This window comes from Pongo pygmaeus, chromosome 6 (genome assembly GCF_028885625.2).
Source record: "Pongo pygmaeus isolate AG05252 chromosome 6, NHGRI_mPonPyg2-v2.0_pri, whole genome shotgun sequence".
Classification (NCBI taxonomy): Eukaryota; Metazoa; Chordata; class Mammalia; order Primates; family Hominidae; genus Pongo; species Pongo pygmaeus.
In genome coordinates, this window is record NC_072379.2 from 129,983,527 (window position 1) to 129,998,542 (window position 15,016).

The 15,016-nt window shown below is 40.0% G+C and overlaps 1 long non-coding RNA gene across 2 annotated transcripts in view; it reads right to left on the reverse strand.

Moving 5' to 3' along the window:
* LOC129040624 (uncharacterized) overlaps positions 1–12,934 on the reverse strand; it is a 141,361-nt gene extending 128,427 nt beyond the window's left edge. Inside the window, exons 1-2 of one of the 2 annotated variants that reach the window (XR_010126989.1) lie at positions 7,767–12,934; positions 1,932–6,786 (exon numbers count right to left, since the gene is read on the reverse strand). This is a non-coding gene — a long non-coding RNA (uncharacterized LOC129040624). Of the gene's footprint in view, positions 1–1,931 lie in introns of both variants that reach the window. The other variant, XR_008503691.2, reaches the window with a different exon arrangement.
* Between the last annotated feature and the right edge of the window lie 2,082 nt (positions 12,935–15,016).

The following is a 15,016-nucleotide window of genomic DNA, read 5'->3' on the forward strand; positions in this document are numbered from 1 at the left end:
ACAAAAAACAAAGCAATACAAACAAAACATCAAAGCAAACAGAAAAATACAGTCCACTTTTGTGGATTAAAAAAATAAGGTTCTGTGTCTGCCATGTTGTTTCTTGTTTGCCTCTGGCAATGTCATCCAGTGACATACAGTCTGAGTGATTGCTTCCAATATAGGTAACTCCCCAAGCCATACCTCTAACACTGGACATCAGCAAAGCCAGAAACCCCTGGGTCCATAAAGCACCTCTGTTCCTCTGTGTGTGTTGTCAGTGTTCAGAGAGGACTCACTATGCTCTGCAGTCTTCTAAACCCTTTACAACCATTATCTCATAGGCCTCCAGCCATCCTTATGACATAGGTACTATTATACATATCCTGGTGTTGACATGCACTAGATATAGAGCCTTGGAAGGTTTAGTAGAGATTGAGTAGCTTTTTCCAAGGCTATACATCTGGTACATTGCAACACCAGGGTCTGAACCAGCTTGGGTCTGACTGCAGAACCCCCAGTTCTCAACCATTAAATGATGGTCCATCGCCTCCACCCCCATATTACATGAGAAAATAATAAACTCTGCCTGGTTTATCTTTATATCCTCCAAAAGTATGCAATGCGCTTGTATTTAGTATGTGTCAACAGTTATCTGTTGACTAAATATATTCTGAGTGAGAAAGTTAGCTGAAGTGCTGCCTTTTATCAAAGAATAATTCCTGCTCCAATTTAAACTAGAGAAGACAAGGCTTCAGAAAACCTAACAGCAGTGCAGACAATGAAGACAAAAACCAGGGATAAATTGTAATCAGGTAACCCCTACACCTCAGACTTATCCCAGTTTTTAGGATTCCAACTACATTACAGGACATGTACCTAACACTATCGTCATACCTTCAGTTCTATTGACTATTCTGGGCTTCCTCCCAAAATGAATAAACTCCAAGTCTCTGCCCCTCCTGGACCTACTTAACTAAGTGGGCCAAATCCAGCCATTTTCTAAGAGATGCCAATTAGAGAATAATGTTACGGAACGACAGAATACTGTGTAAAATAGGGTCTCTTTCTGCCAGTCCCCACTAGTAGGTTTCACACTTGGGTTTTGTCACCCTATCTTAATTGAATACATAGTTTTCTCCTGTAAAGACATAATATTTTGCTTTCTCTTATCTGCTAATGAGAGAATCCTACTTGGTACTCCGCAGTGAATAACAGACTTCGAGTTTGTTCAAAAACACCAAAAAATTTACTGCTACGAAAAACAAAAAAATTACTGCTGTGTATCCTGGGAATTCAAATACTATCCATCTGGACTACATTTTACACATAAAAATCTCACAGTATCCAATTATCATGGTAGGTTTAAAGCAGGGGTATCCAATCTTTTGGCTTCCCGGGACCATACTGGAAGAAAAATTGTCTTGGGCCACACATAAAATATACTAACACTAATGACAGCGATTAGCTAACAACAACAACAAAAAATCATACAAAAAAAAAATCTCATGTTTTAAGACAGTTTACTAATTTGTGTTGGGCCGCATTCAAAGCTGTCCAGGGCCACATGTGGCCTGCGGGCCACCGGTTGGACAAGCTTGGTTTAAAGTATCAAAAGGCATCTACCAAGCCTTCCATGATTTTATTTTATTTTCCCTCTGGCTAGCAATTCCTTGGAGTCAGTCCTTTCTGTTAGGCTGGTCTACCTCCACTCCTAGACCCAGGGTGAGCACTCTCTCAAACCCCAAGGTAAAAGAGGAAGTCGTTTTCCATCTGGGTCCCAGATCTAGTCCTTTCAGGTCAAAAGTTTTCTCCTCAGCTGCTGGACTCTCCACTTAACCACTCAGGCTTCCCCCTTCCAGAGGCTTCCGTCTCTGTTTTAGTCCATTTTCTGTTGCTTATAGAATACCTGAAACTGGATAACTTATAAAGAAATGAAATTTATTTCTTACAGTTCTGGATACTGGGAAGTCCAAGGTTGAGAGACGATATCTGGTGAGAGCCTTCTTGCTGGTGGTGAGTCTCTGCAGACTCCGAGGCAGGGCAGGGCATCACATGGCGAGGGGGCTGAGTGTCGCTCTCTCTTTCTCTTCTTACAAAGCCACAAGCCCCACTCCCATGACAACCCATTAATCCACTAACCCATTAATCCATTAATCCATGAGTGGATTAATCAATTCATGAGGGCAAAGCCCTCATGACCCAATCACCTCTTAAAGACTCTACCTCTCAATACTGCCACACTGGGGATTAAATGTGAACGTGAGTTTTGGAAGGGACAAACATTCCAACCACCACACTCTCCTTGAGCATATTCTCAGCCTCACTCCTGTACTGTTTAGCATGGATTCTTATTCCTTGCTGAAAGTCAGTTTTCTTCTACAGCTCTGCCCAGCATCACCCACTCATCTGACTCAGCAAGAGTCACACAAATTGCATATTTTAAGAAGATCCTTTGCTGTATCTTGAGCATTCATCTTCCCTTTACATTTGAATAAAACAATAATGCATGGACTTCTGATTACAGTTTAAGCTCCTTGACACTAGGCAGGCAAACGCCCCCTTTTGTCCATGACTTTTAGGATCAGAAATTTTTCACCATAGACATTAATTACACAGTTGCCTTTAAATTACGCAGTCTGAGCAAGACAATAGCTTTAAAATAAAGCAGAAGAGATTTTATAGTTTCTAATCACCTGTATATGAAAACACTTAAGTGAACCACTGATGGGGCTTGTCAAATTTTTAATTCTGTCAATCTGCAAGAAAAAAGAAAATGGAGAGAAAACAATTATCCGCCCTCGAAGATTTGGTATTATTTGCCTGAGGGAAGATTTTAGGATGTTTTAGAGTCTCTCTGATTTACTGTTCTTTGTTTTCATCATTACATTAGAATGTAATCTGATCCACTCTGATGGTCCCAGAGAACCATGATCCTTTCTTTCCAAAACATCCACTACAAGACCGGACCTGGCTTTTGGTACTCTTCCTTCTTTAAACTCATTCCAAAAAAAGGCTTCAGAGAATGCCTTTCTAAAGTCAACACAAACTTCAGACTTTGGGTCTCTCTCACAATTGGTCACAGAGTGCAGATGAAACTCAAAGTCAGTCATGCTCTCAAAGCAAAACACTGAAAAAAGATGCAGAGATAAGCCCAGTCTTCAAACAACACGCAAGCCCATTGGCTTACTTCCGTGAAGGGCCCAAGTTACAGAAACGCCTGTTCTGTAAATGGCTTTGGTTACTTTCTCAGGATCATCTGCTCAAACAGTAATGTCAGTCACTGCTAAGATCTTTAAAGAAAAACATCTTTTACTGGCACAGGATAGAGCATTCAAGAATTCAAAGAAACATTTGTAGATTAAAAAATAATAATAATAACAAAAAAAAAACTTCAGCATGGCAAATCTCAGCCTGTGGCTTTTGGCTTCAGATTATTTGCATAATACTTTGTTTTTGTGAGATCCTCAAAAATGAGTGGTTATATATTTTTCATTTTAAAAAGTTTCTTCCTTTCCTATTTGTGATTAGAATAGAAACTATTAAGTTTAGTTTAAAAAAAGTATTTTCCTTCAGAAATCTATCCTACAAATCAATGTAGTTCTGTCAACGACCCCAGATAAATATTAAGTTGGACAAACAACATTAAACAAATAACTATGTGAACTGAATTAATTAGTTACACAATTAATTCTCTACTTTTGGCAAATGCTTGATTCTGTTCTTAAAAGGTTAAATACAAAATAAGCGCAGTTTAATGTCATGAGGAGCCTTGTATATTTGCTGAACACCAGGAAAACCTTAAAGCACAACTTCATTAAATTCAAAGCAAAGAGATTTGACTCCTTTAGAGTCACATAATTAGAGAAAGGACTACAGGGAGAACTGAAGGGTCCTAAAAAGAGCATGGCCTTGGGTATTGGGAAGATCAGGATTTGAATCCTAGCTCAGTTATTTGCCAGCTGTGTGGCCTTGCACAAGCTACATAAAACTGTCAGAAAATCAGTTTATTCAGCTGCAACATGAGAAAAATAATAATGTCACCGCACAGAATTGTTATGGAGATTCAATGAGTTAGATGAAGCACTTGGAACCAATGTGGCGCCTGACACATGCTCAATAGGATGTCTGTGATCGATGTGAATTCCCTTCTTCTAATTCCCTTCCCTGTGTAAAACTGATGTGGCATATCGTAGGACTTTGTAATGGTTGTAAATAGTTGGTTTCTTGAAAAAAAAAAAAAAAACTATATTCAAATTATATTTTTAAAATGCTGAAGGAAATCCTGACATGTTACAACATGGATGAACTTTGAATACGTTGTGCTGAAACAGACCTGTCACGAAAGGACAAACATTGTATGATTCCTCTTGTATGAGATTCCCAGAGTAGTCAGAAAGTAGGATGGTGGTTGTCAGCAGATGGAGGAGAGAGAAATGGGGAGTTATTTAATGGGTACAGAGGTTTTTTTTTTGGTTTTTTTTTGGAGACAGAGTCTCACTCTGTTGTCCAGAAAGGAGTGCAGTGGCGTGATCTCGGCTCACTGCAACCTCCACCTTCCGGGTTCAAGCGATTCTCCTGCCTCAGCCTCTTGAGTAGCTGGGATTACAGGCGCACACCACCATGCCCTGCTAATTTTTATATTTTTAGTAGAGACAGGGTTTCACCATGTTGGTCAGGCTGGTCTTGAACTCCTGACCTTGTGATCTGCCCGCCTCAGCCTCCCAAAGTGCTGGGATTACAGGCGTGAGCCACCACGCCCAGCCAGAGTTTCAATCGTGGGAAGTGAAAAGGTTCTGGAGATGTATGGTGGTAATGGTTGTACAACAATGAGAATGTACTTAATGCCAAAAAAAACCACTCAAGAATAATTAAATGGTAAAGTTTATGTTATGTATATTTACCCCTGCTACGCACACACATGCTGAAAAGTGCTTGGTATTTTTAAAAATCTTACAACAAATTCTTTTGAAAAAGTTTTGTTGTTGCTTTTGTTTGTTTGAGACAGCGTCTCACTCTGTTGCCCTGGCTGGTCAAATCCAATGGCTTCGTATTCCTGCTCATCTCAGCTTGACCTCTTGGTGGCTATCTCTCCTTTTGAAACTGTTCTTAAATGGCTCTTTTCCTGAGTGTGCCCTTTAAATGTTGGAGTATCCCAGAGTCCTGTGCATGACCCTCTCTCGTTTTGCTCAGCAAGCTCTCCTTATATAATCTCGCCCATTCACACACGTGTGAATACGTTTCCGTCTGCTGGTTCTCTCCATTTGGGTGCCCCATTCTAAAATGTCCAGAACCAAACTCAATGCTTCCTTTCTACTCTCCCATTCAATGGCTATAGGTTAAAAAAAGCTTCCTTCTCTATTCTTCCATCCCTCCCACAACTGTTATCTGCAGCTCCGGTATGTCACGCAAATTCCGCCTCCCAAAATCACATGCAACTTCGTCTTCTCCGCCACATCGCTACTGTCAAGGCCTAATCCAGGCCCTTCACCGCACTCACTTTGCAGCAGTCTCCTAACTCGTCTGTTCTCTTTAGTCTTCCCCTTCCAGTCCATCTTCCACACTGCTGCCAGGTATTTTTCTAAAATGTGAATGTCCGCCACTCCTCTGATTTTAAAACTTCCAGTGGTTCCCTACAGCCAACGGGGAAGGCCAGTCATTCAGCATTACACACATGGCCCTCTCCAATCTCATTTCCTGCTGCTTTCCCACTTCCCAATGCCCCAAACCTTAAGCTCCATTACACCTTCTCAAGAAAATGACAATTCTCACCTCTACAGTGTGGTACATGCTGCTTCTGAAACATGCTCCTTGTTCTTCTCCATTTGGTGGGCAACTGCACGCTCTTGAAGACTCAACTCAAAACGCCAGTCTTCCCAGACCAACCCTCATAGTCCAAATTAATTGAAGCGCCCAGAGCAGTTTGTGCAGGAGGTTGCAACGCTTAGCACGCAGCACTGCATTTACCTATTTCTTGCTTCCAAGTCATCCCTGAAACCTTCTTTGTGGAGCAGCACAGGACCAGGAGACCTGCCTCACTCAGTTTGCAGTCACCCCTAGATGCTTCATGGCTTGTGTGGTCTACCTCTCTAGTCACACGTCTCCCAATCCTCAATGCTCAGGAACTCCACTGCCACATTGATGGACCACCATGGTCCAAGCACGTCTACTACAAGGCTTGGGGAAATCTTTCATTCGTTCACTCGACTCACATTTATTACATGTGGAGCTACATGGATGAGACTTGGCTCCTCCCTCAGAGAAGCGAAAACAAACACACAAACAGACACAAATAACACAGGTTGTAGAAACCTACACACAGGGTGATTCCCAGGACATTCTGGAGATGGAGCACACAGAAGGACAATGTGCCTAGCAAGTGTAGGGCCCTGGAAATGGAAGAGACTCTCGGTGGAAGCTTCTAGGACCCACAAAGTTTGAAGTGAGACTCAGAGAACATAGAGGGAAAGAGGAGGGGATAGGACGAGTGGGAAACAGGAAATGGAAAATGTATCAATTAACCAGATTAACTTTTTGTCAACTGCTCAAGTACAAGGAGTAAGAACCATGACAGAATCTCCAAATATATCCAGATCTTTTTTTTTTTTTTTTTAATTGAGAGAGAGTCTCTGTCACCTAGACTGTAGTGCAGTGGCAAAATCATAGCTCACTGCAGCCTCGACCCCCTGGGCCCAAGTGATCCTCCCACCTCAGCCTCCTGAGTAGCTGGGACCACAGATGTGTGTCACCACACCCAGCTAATTTTTGTATTTTTTGCAGAGACAGCGTTTTGCCATGTTGCCCAGCCTGGTCTCGAACTCCTGGGCTCAAGCAATCCACCTGCTCTCAGCCTCCCAAAGTGCTGGGATTACAGGTGTAAGCCACTGCAACCTGGCCCTAGATCTTTAACTGTAAAAGTAAACAACACAGTGATCTCCAGAGACATATACATTATCACTCCCTTTCTTTTCTGTCTCCCTCTCTCACACCCACAGATACACAGAAAAAGCTTAATGTCTATGTAATGAATACCTAATGGCAGTACTGACATAGTCAGAGCCTCTGCCCCCTCCAGTCACTTACGATCTGTGCCATCCACGGTGAGGGCACCCAGGTGTCCCTCCCTTCTGCTATTCCTTCTCACCGTCTCCTGGCCCTTTTTTCTCTTCTATGCTCACCTCCCACGCACACTGCAAAACGAGGCTACATCATCAGAGGCTGCCCTATTTATTCAAAGATGATGTTACTGAGAACAATCATATCTTTTTGTGCTAAAACGAACTTATCAACAATAGTTCTTTTTTCCACAGCATAAAGACTACTCTTAATTTGGAACCATAATTATTAATGCTATTGTAATTTAGTTTAAGTCTTAAATGGACCCAACATTTCTTCTTAAAAGGAAAACAGCCCTATCAGAAATAATAATAATAATATAATCATCGTCGCATCATGTTACAGAGAAAACTCACATTTAATTTCTGGATTTGTCAGTGTTTTACTACACAATTCTTTGGTCCACTTAACCTCAAATCCTGACACAAATCTATGTTATGTCACATAAAGACATTTTAAAATTATTTTCATGTTTTGGCTCCATGTTATTGATAATTATTTCACTAATTTGAAAACAGATTAAATCGATGTACAGATACAGAACGTAAAATAATACTAAATAAGGCCAGGTGTGGTGGCTCATGCCTGTAATCCCAGATCTTTGGGAGGCTGAGGTGAGAGGGTGACTTGAGGCCAGGGATTCAAGACCAGCCTGGGCAACACAACAAGACCCCATCTCTACAAAAAATTAAAATTAAAAAACCAAGAATCTTTCAATTTAGTATTTACATTTGCTGCTTGCAATTTTAATTATATTTCTTATATATCAATTGCATCCCTGCAAGTTCAGTTAACAAAGTATATGAATAATATAATCATGCTTGAAGTTGGGAGGTAAGGGAGAAGAATAGGTCTTTGTACTGGATCATGATCTTAAATGCTTACCGACCAGGAAGAAGGGAAGGGGAGGGAAATGAATGGGGCTGGAGGAGAGCACACATGATAGTTAAAAGCAATATGTAAAGTAAAAAAAGAATAAAGTAAGTTGATTTCACATGCAGTTAAAAGAATCCCTGAAAATGAGTGAGGTAAAATCCTCCTCCATTGCCCTCAATCCAAGAGCTGAGTGGAAGTGCCATTCCAGGGAGGCTTGGGGGTACTATCAGGAGGCAGAAAGATGTAAGATCTCAAAATCTGAGTGGTGAATGGTATACCAGCCCCTCATCCTCCCACTTCAAGCACTTTGTAAAAAGTTAATCATCGAATTAAATGTTATAATCCAATTTCCAAAATTGCTCTACTCCACTTAAACTGCTGTCACCTATAATAACCCTGCAAGCAAATGCATTCATTTCAAACATCATTCTCTGCGAATTCTGCAACATCTGAAGCTCTTGATCACTCTGTTTTTTTCGCTCCTGCAGGAACCCAACTGGCTCTTCTTTCTCTCTAATGCAACAGATCCAGCTCCCCTTCCTAATCATATCCCAAACCATGGCTTTCCCCAAAGTCACTGCTCTGATTTTCTCTACATACTCAGTCATTGAAAACTCAACCATCACTCAACTATCATGGAAGGGATTCTGCTGCCTCCCTTCCATGTGTCCTACCTCTGCCCTCTCACTGCCCCCAACTAAATCCATCACTTGACTGCTAGATCGCAGCACTGCGATCCACCTCTGTTTCTCCCTTTCTTCCATTCATCTTTGACATTACTACCAGATTAATCTTTGTCTGGATCCCAGACTTTTTTCCTTTTCAAAATTACACCATCACTCCTCTTTAGGACAGTGTGGTGGTTGTAAAATCTGTTCCCAGATTCTCTGACACACCTCTTTTTAAAAGGTGAAACCCAGCTCCCCTTCCCTTGAATGTGGGCGGAATTTACTGGCTTGTGTCTAAGGAACAGAACATGGTGACAGTGATAGGGGATGATTTCCAAGGCGTGGTCAAAAAGGGCATTGAAGCTTCTGTCTTGTTTCCTTGCATCGCTTGATCTGGGCAGTGTAGCTGCCATGTCATAAGGACACTTAACCCTGTGAAAAGTCCCACATAGGGGAGGAACTGAGGCCTCCCACCAACAACCAACACCAACTTGGCAGCCATTTGAGTACACCATCTTGGAAGAGGATCCTCCAGCCCCAGTAAAGCCTTAAGATGACTGAAGACTGGCTAACATCTATTTTAAAATTATTATTATTTTTTTAATAGAGATGGGGTCTCACTATGTTGCCCAAGCTGGTCTCAAACTCCTAGGCTCAAGCAGTCCTCCTGCCTCAGCCTCCCAAAGTGCTGGGACTAGAGACATGAGCCTCCATGCCCAGCCCTAACATCTTGACTTCACCACAAGAGACCCCAAGCCTGAACACTGTTAATCTGATCCCAAATCTCTGACATACAAAAATTGTTAGAGATAATAAATGTTGATTGATGTTTTAAGCCAATACATTTGGGGATAATTTGTTACAATGCAATAGATTAGTAGTTCAGAAGGCCTCTGCTGCCAGTGTGACAAATCCAAATGCTTTCTTTGGGCACTCGAGGTTGTCCAATAACTGCTCTTACTTTTATCTTTGGGTACAGAAACACCGTCTGAGCTAGTTATTTCACTGACCCCACACAACATGTGAAACTCTACCTCTACTTTAGCCCATGCCATTGTCACACAGAAGGTCCTTTTTGGTCCTCTCCACTAAACTAAATTCAACACTTTCTTCTAGGCTCAATTCAAGGAAGTGAATTAAATACCTACACAGGAATTTTTTATAGTTTTTAATGTACATAAATAAACATGTCTGATTTCCAAAACTATGTTTTAGTTATTTAAGATAGAAATTATGACTTATGCTACCCTCACATTCCCCCAAACTAATAGATACACAGACATAACTTACCATGGATCCATTTTTTAAAATGAAATAGATCAACACATACTGACCTGTTCAGCTATATGTGATACTTTAAGTGGAAACAAAGCAAGTTGCACAAAGAAAATTGAGTACTTAAGAATAAATTTTAAAAGAAATGTATAAATCACATCTGAGGAAAACTTTAAAGCATTCTTAAAAAGACACAAATGAAGAGTTTAACAACAGACATCTCATATTCAGAACAAGTTAACATAAAAACGTCAGTTCATCATAAATTAATTTAGAAATTTAATGTAATCCTCATAAATAAACCAAGTTTTTTTAATGGAGACATACAATTGATACTGAGCCTCATATTGAAAAATAAATGTGCAGCAACAGCCAGGAAAACACTAACACACTAGAGGGAAGGACAAGTTCTTCCGGACATTAAATCACAGTCTAAAGCCTCCATGATGAAAAGTGTCTTACTGACACAAGAATAGACAGACAAACCAACAGAGTAATAAAGTTCAAAAACAGACCCAAATGCAGATGAAGTTTTAGTACTGTATATGATTAAGGTGGCATCTAAAAATCACCACGGCAAAAACTACTTAATAAATGATGTTTGATATGGTTTGGCTGTGTCCCCACCCAAATCTCATCTTGAATTGTAGTTCCCATAATCCCCATGTGTCATGAAAAGGACCCAGTAGGAGGTAATTTAATCATGGGGGTGGTTATCCTCATACTGTTCTTGTGATAGTGAGTTCTCATGAGATCTGATGGTTTTATAAGGGGCTGTTCTCCCATTTGTTTGGCACATCTCCATGATGCTGTCATGGGAAAAAGGACATGTTTGCTTCCTCTTCTGCCATGACTGTAAGTTTCCTGAGGCCTCCCCAGCCATGCTGAACTGTGAGTCGATTAAACATCTTTTCTTTATAAATTACCCAGTCAAGGGGATGTCTTCATAGCAGCATGAAAATGGATTAATATAATGTTAAAATAATTGGCTAGCCACTGGAAAACCTCATACCGTAAACCAAAATAAACTCCAAACGAATCAGGGATCTAAATAAAGCAATGAAGCCATGCTACCACTAGAAGGGGGAAAAAAACGTGAATTCTCTAACCTTGATGTAGGAAAAGCTTTGCTAACTACAACTCAAAATTGGGAAGACTGAAAGATTGATCAATTTGACTACATAATTTTTTTTTAAAATTTCTATATGGCCAAAAATCCTCCATTGTAAACATAAGGCAATAGATAAAATGGGAGAAAATATTTGCATCATATCACAGATAAAGGAGTAATAACCATAATACATAAAGAACTCTTAAAGACAGAAACAACAGAAAAATGGGTAAAGGACATGGGAAAATACATACACACACATATATATTCACATTTACTCATATACACAGACACACACACACATATATATCCCTTAGACATATTAAAAGATGTTCAATTCCACTCATAGTGGAAGAAATACAAATTTAAATTACATTGAGATGCTATTTCTCAACTATTGAATTGGCAAAAATTAAAAAAAAAAAAGTCACTCTTGGCTAGCCTATGGAGAAACAGACACTGTCATACAGAGTTTCTTGGAGAACCGGCTGATTCTAGGGCTGAGGCAGAGAAGGTACGCAATGAGAAACATTCTACATGCACAAGAAAGAATATGTTCAAAGAACAATGGAGATGTGTCAAAAGACACAGGAGGCAGCTTGAAGAAACTCCTACTGGCCAAATCTGGGATAATTTAAGCATCAAAATACATAACGATAACACATTAAGACTAATATAAGAATCCATGAATATGCACTGAAATAAATGAGAGCAAAGAGAGAGCTCTTTTTTGGGGAAGAAAGTCAACTATAAATAAACGAAGAAGAAATGACGGACTTTTAAAAATCACCATTAGGAAAGAATAAATGATTCACACAAGCATCAATAGATTTTAAAAGCCTAGGGTTAAATGTGTGAGGAGTAACAGGACATCAACGAAATCTAAAAATATCATTCCGCAAGACAATTATTGTTGGAAATAAGGGAGAGAGTAACTTTCCTGAGAAAAACTGGAGAAAGCGGAAAATCTGACAGAAACCTGACCTTAACCAAGGGATCCAAGTTAATATCACTAGTGGTGAGACAAATAGACATCAGGTGCCTCTGAATATGATGCACTGAGAAGAACACAGTGTCCCTCATGTAGCATTTCTATGGAAAGCACAAAACGTCAATACCAGCATGAGGAAACAACAAACCATTGTTGAAAGACACTATGTAATATTGCCTGGTACTCTCCGAAAATGTCAAGGTCACAAAACACAGAAAGACTGAGAAGCTGTTCCAGGTTAACTAAATGTAACATATGGTCTGGAAATTTCTTACTATAAAGATATTTTGGGGATAACTGACAGAATGTGAATAAGGTCTACACAGTTAGATAATATTATGGTATCAGTGTTAATATCCCAATTTTATTTATTTATTTATTTATTTATTTTTTGAGACCGAGTTTTGCTCTTGTTGCCCAGGCTGGAGTACAATGGCACGATCTCGGCCCACTGCAACCTCCGCCTCCCAGGCTGAAGCAATTCTCCTGCCTCAGCCTCCCTAGTAGCTGGGATTACAGGTACGTGCCACCATGCCCAGCTGATTTTTGTATTTTTAGTAAAGACGGGGTTTCACCATGTTGGCCAGGCTAGTCACGAACTCCTGACCTCAGGTGATCCACCCGCCTCGACCTCCCAAAGTGCTGGGATTACAGGCATAAGCCACCATGCCCGACCTATTTATTTATTTTTTGAGACACAGTCTTGCTCTGTCGCCCAGGCTGGAGTGAAGTGGTGCAATCTCGGTTCACTGCAACCTCTGCCTCCTGGGTTCAAGCGATTCTCCTGTCTCAGCCTCTCGAGTAGCTGAGATTACAGGCGCATGCCAACATATCCAGCTAATTTTTGTATTTTAGTAGAGACGGGGTTTTGCCATGTTGCCCAGGCTGGTCTCGAGCTCCTAACCTCAGGTGATCCGCCTGCCTTGGCCTCCCAAAGTGCTGGGATTTCAGGCGTGAGCCACCGCGTCTGGCCAATATCCCGATTTTGAAAAAAAAAACAAAAATTCAACAAGAAGGGGAAAAAAATTAAATTGCATTTACAAGCTATTGTCTAAAAAATATATTTACATACATATATATCTTTAATAATATATGCAAATGTATAGACATGACCTTTCTAAGCACAAAGTAAAGGTGAAAAGCATAATTGGTAATGGTGATAAACTATTCCTAAGTAAAGCAGTTGGGGTGTGTTTTGGCAGAGGCAAATAGGACTGACAGTAAAACAAAATTTTTACAGCCTAATTTTATAATTACCAAATGAGGGTGGTGATATTATGGGATGTTACTATCTTCTAGTGTTTTTCAACATTTTTTAAGTGCAAAATAGTCATTTATGAAACATGTTGCTTTTATTCAAGACAGAACTTGAAATTAACTGAATTTACTTAACATTCATAAATGACCTTACTTCCATACTAATATTCTCATGTTAACACCAGCTGTTTGAGTAAATACAGGAACATATGAAATTATTTCTATCTCTTTATGTAATACAATAAAGAGAGAATACAATCTGTAGAGACTGCACACATTCTCCAAGAAACAAGTTTACAAGTATTCACAGCACTATTCACAATGCAAAAATCATGAAACCCAAACATCAGCCAACAGCAGAATGGAGAAACTGGCATACTCATACTATGAAACTATGGCATATTCATACAACGGAAAGCTAAACAGCAATGAAAATTAATCACCTAGAGCGACATGCATCAGCACTGTTAAAACATCAAAATCCTAATGTTAAGTGAAATAAGAGAGGTACAGAACAATACATCCAGTATGATTCTGCTACATAAAGATAAAAAACAGGCAAAACCAAACATTGTTCAGAAATGTGTGGCTGTGTAACTATATATATATATATTTTTTTTTTTTTTTTGAGACAGGGGGTCATTCTGTCACCCAGACTGGAGTGCAGTGGCGCAATGACGGCTCACTGCAGCCTCAACCTCCAGGGTTCAAGCAATTCTCCCACTTCAGCCTCCCAAGTAGCTAGGACTGCAGACATGCACCACTATGTCTGACTAATTTTTTAATTTTGTAAAGATAGGGTCTCGTCATGTTGCCCAGGCTAGTCTTGAACTCCTGGACTCAAATAATCCTCCTGCCTCAGCCTCCCAAAGTGCTGGGATTACAGGCGTGAGCCACAGCACCCAGCCTGGGCTCCATTTTTTTAGGCAGGATAGCCCCAGAAGGGAAAGAGTTCTCTGTCAAATCCACATGGCTTGACAGACAACTTGAAAATATCCAGTTCTTTCCCATCTTATTTCTATGCTCACCAACAAAAGTTCTGATCCAAGTTTTATCCTTTCAATAAGTCTACAGCTGGCTACAGCACATCTCCCACTGCCAACTAATACACTGGAGAATTCAATCTCATGCAAGCTTGCTTGGCTTGGATAGCTTTACTCAGTCTCACAATCTCCATCCACCCTAAATGAATTAATAAAATCAAATTTCTTCACCTGCAAAGTCACACCTGGGAATCTTGATCAAACGGTGCGGAGTTCCTCTCTTCCTGAAGTCCTGCCTGACAGGAATGTAACCGCCACTGCTGAAATGTTAACTTTCCAGAAGCATCTATCAAGGGCAGACCATCTGTCTCCATTAACCACAAGATGCCTAATGGACACCAGGAGCAATTCAACACTCACTAATTAACAAACACTGGCCTTCAAGAGAAGAGGCTCTAAGTACCAATCGATAATTTTGTGTTAATCATTAACAAAATAGAAAATAAACTATGGCTGAGTTAACTCCAAAATTAATTTTAACCTTTCATGTAACATCTCAAAACACTGAGAAAAAGTAATTTTAAAGGGTAACTATCACAGAAGTTCATCATATAATTATATAAAAATTCTCACACAAAATAATCAAACTGCTATCAAATAGACATAACTTACTAATAACAGATTTCTAGCATTTACTCAATAAGGCTTTATTTTAACCTTCACATAATCTTCAATAAAATCTAAGAACCTGTCTTTTAAA